Raw genomic sequence first — 4216 nt, forward strand, 5'->3', positions numbered from 1 at the left:
CGAGTTACAGGGCACACCCAAGGCTCACTTAGAAAGGAGATCCATTGATATCCATTAAAACATGAGATGAGATGTCGTGGGAGAGTCATGATGAACCCATTTATGTTATGAAATGATAGGATCCCTTAATCATGGATGCATGTCTGCAAGGCACACCCAAGGTCATACGTGAAGGCTGAATAAGATTACAAGTTGCATGAGATGCAATCGATAAGAGTTGTCTACCCACTAAGGTATGCATGGTCATAGAGCACACCCAAGATCATGTCACACATGTTGGTGTGGATTGTAATACCCACTAGTAAGCCCTATAATTGGATTTCTCTAGATGTCCTTGTGTGGATTGGACTTTCGAAAAAATAATGGGAGTCCTTAAGAATATAGTACGTTTCTTATTGTATTATTAATCAAAGTCCAATTTGCTAATTATCCTCTATCAATTTTAATTCTCTGATTAATTCTATAATCAAGTTTTCAACACGTGTTGTCTTGAGAAAGAATGGTGTAATTAAGGTTAAGTCTAACAAGAAAGGAATTTGCTTCCATTGTAATAAAGATAGGCAATGGAAGAAAAACTACAAGTTTTATCTGGACGAGATCCAGAAGAAGAAGCATGATGATGCTTGTAAAGGTGTATGCATGATGATGTTTTTCACATTGAACCCACCAAAAGGAAAATGGATGAATTGAATATGGCATACCTTTGGCATTGCCATCTTGGTTACATTAGTGAGAAAAGACTTAACAAGTTAGTCATTGAAGGCTACTTAGGACCATTTGATTATGAATCTTATGGTATTTGTGAGTTTTGGGATGACCGCCCTTGCGTGACCCCTGGTGCTCGTGCACTTGATTACGACAAATGAGGTAAATTGCAGATTGGACCTTTGCCCCTTGCGTAGGGCGAGGATCAAACTCGCAACCCACCGAATTGACACCGGCATATTGTTCATCCGACCACTCGACCTATGCCCTGCGGGCACTCGTGAGTCTTGTATAAAAGGTAAAATTAATTATTAAGGTTCCACTTTTAGGATAATAGGAAAAGGCAATGGGCTTGTTGGACCTACATATTGATGTGTGCGGCCCAATGTCCATACATGCTAGAGGAGAATATATGTATTTCATCACCTTTATTTATGATTACTTTAGATTTGGATATGTATATTTAATGAAATACAAATATGAAGTTTATAAGTTTTTCAAAGAGTATAAAGCAGAGGAAAGAAACAAACTAGTAAGAGTATTATTAAAGCCCTTCAATAAGATTGAGGAGGTAAATACTTAAGTCTTGAGTTTCTTGATTATCTCAAAGACCATGGGATTCTCAATGGACACCTTGTAACACTCGGTGTAATCGGTGTTAAGAGAATAGCAAAGGAAGTAAGAAAACTTCCAAAAATACCCTTGAGAAGGTGATGGATCCTTGAGATTGAGAATGCCCATGAGAAGAGTATTTTGGTAATTTGGATAGTAAAGTCCAATAAAGGGTATTTTGATAAATTAAAAAAATATTTTCTATGTGGAATTAGGTGTGTAGGTGAATAAAATCTCAATTTGGTATTTATGTGGAGATATATGGGATTAATAAATTCACAAATGGTATTTTGGGAATTTTAGAATTTAATTCCATAGAGGAATTCAATTATGGAAAATAGGGAAATTGGATATTGAATTATTTATGAAAATAATTATACTTTTCCCTAAATTGGTGGATAATTGTGGTGATGCCACATGGATGGTGGAGATGGAAGCTTGGAAGCCAAGTTTGTGTCTTAGAGTGACACTTGGCAAAGTCTTGTTCAATTATAAATGGAGAGATTAAATTAAATGCTAAAAGAAATTCTAATTAGTCTTTCAAGCATTTAATGTAGAGTATGATTATGGAGAATTAAATAAATCCAAAGGAAAATGGAAAATTAGTCTCCCATTAATGATGGAAAATTGTGGGATTTATTAAATGGGAAATAAATGTTTTATGTCTCTTAAATGTGATGGGGTGAAAATAGTCCCATTAATTTAAATGGGAAAGAAATAAAAAATTGGAAGGATGAGATTAATTCTTGAATTGGGAAAGTGATCCAAGGGCTATCATTAAATCTTAGAAGTTGGCATGGATTGCCAAATGGGTGGAGAGATTTTAAAGAGAGATGATTGGAAGGTGGAGATTTAATCTCCAAATTAAATCAAAGGCTAGGATTAAAACCTAGCAAAACACTTGGATTGTGTTTCCTTTGAATGGCTAAGATCTTGTCTTGTAAAGTGAAATAAAATCCAATGGTAGATATCAAGCAAGACCAAATGCCATGGATTGTGTTAGTTTGGAGGGTGAGGATTTATTCTCTACAAATAAATCCAATGGCTAGGATTTATTCTTGAAAAATGGAGAACTAATATAAAATGGCAAGTGTGGAAGACTTGTCTCCATTTGGCCATTTGTGGAAAGAATGAAAGAAAGAAGAGATGAAGAAGTAAAGGAAGAATGGAGAAGAAATGAAGATCAAATCAAGATAAGTTATATCTTCTTATTCTCTTTATTCAGTGCTCTTGTATGCAAAGAAAGTGAATTCTTGTTTGAATGCCATCTTAGATGGGAGAAAATGAATATGGAAGCTCTATTGAAATTGAGATTTAAATATTCAAGAAGAGGTAAGGGATGGCCCCAAGTGGTGGAGGCCTTGCATTGCATTGTAAGTAGGTTGCATAAATTTTTATGTATCTTTTTGCATGCTTTACTTGTTCATGAGACCTATGGCCATGGGGGTGGGAAAAAAATGGTAGGTTAATGCCTCAAACCATGTTGGGTTGTGAGGATGGAATGACCTAACCATACTTGCATGCATTTGTCATTACATAGACTTGTTATGCTTTTATTTACCTTGCATATGCACCCTTACTGAGCTTTTGAGCTCATGAGGTTTGTTGGACCTCTTTGTAGGTGTTGAAAGCCTCATGGAAAAGGTGAAAATGGGAGAGAAATGGCTATGTGTGTGGAAGGCTAAAGTTGTGTAGCCTATGTATTTTAGTTGGTAATGCAAATAAATTGCATTTTATTTTGGTTTCATGTGTATGAAGCTTCCATGTTGTGTATGGTAGCTAAGAGGGGGAAAATTTTTGTTATGTTGAGGTATGTTGTAATAAATAAAAATAAGATGAGTTTGTTTGTGAAATGAGGCTTTGGAATGAGAAAAGTGGAGGATTTGATGCAAATTAAGGGTGATTATTTTTCTGGAAAAAATTGGGTTAGGAGGCCCAAGAAGAACAAATATATATATATATATATATTTTTGGTGCAGCAGCCTGTGCGCGGGCAGGGCCGCATGGGCGGCTAGCGCTCAGCGGGGCCCTAGGCGTGCCAGCGGGCAGCGGGCCCCGCCGGCCAAATTTTTTTTTAAATTTGGAATTTTGAGAAATTAAGGGGCATTTCTAAATAGATTTTGGGCCTTGGAGGAATTTTCAAAATAAAGGGATTTTTCGGGCATTTTTGGAGAAAATGCCAAAATTTTGGAAAATTGAAAATTTGAGTTTTTCCTCCAAATTTGGTAATCAATCAATGGATTGATTTAAATTGTGATTTTATGGAGCTCGGTAAAAATTCTTGAATGGGAAAAGAAAAAAAAATAATTGAGAAAATGGCGATTGGGCGTCTGAATGAGATTTTCTTTATAGCCAATGCGGTGTGGCTAAAGCCCAATTCTGCTAGTGAATCCTGGGGTTCAGGGAAGGGAAGGACGAGCTTAGTTACCACCTAGGGCGTTTCGTCTTGAAATATGATCCACCCTTCACCAAAGACCGGGCAGATGGACAATTCGGGTGATTGTTCACGATAACACCCGTAAGTGGGAGCGGGGCGTTACACACCTCCTACTACCCCACAATTAAATGGTGTACTTGAAAAAAAGAATCGTACTTTATTAAACATAGTGCAGTCCATGATGGGACTTGCAAACCTTTCATTATCGTTTTGGGGTTATGCCCTAGAAACAATAGCTTATTTACTGAATAAGGTTCCAAATAAATCAATCTCCAGTACTCCACATGAGATGTGGATTGGGAAGATGTTGGTTCTAAGTCATATAAAGGCATAGGCATGTCTTGCATATGTCAAGAGATTGAATCCTGATAAACTTGAGGCTAGAAGCTATAAGTGCTACTTTGTGGGATATCCAAGAGAAACTTGAGGATATTATTTCTACAATTCAGAAGAGCAAAAGGT

This window comes from Diospyros lotus, chromosome 8 (genome assembly GCF_014633365.1).
Source record: "Diospyros lotus cultivar Yz01 chromosome 8, ASM1463336v1, whole genome shotgun sequence".
NCBI classification, from domain to species: domain Eukaryota; kingdom Viridiplantae; phylum Streptophyta; class Magnoliopsida; order Ericales; family Ebenaceae; genus Diospyros; species Diospyros lotus.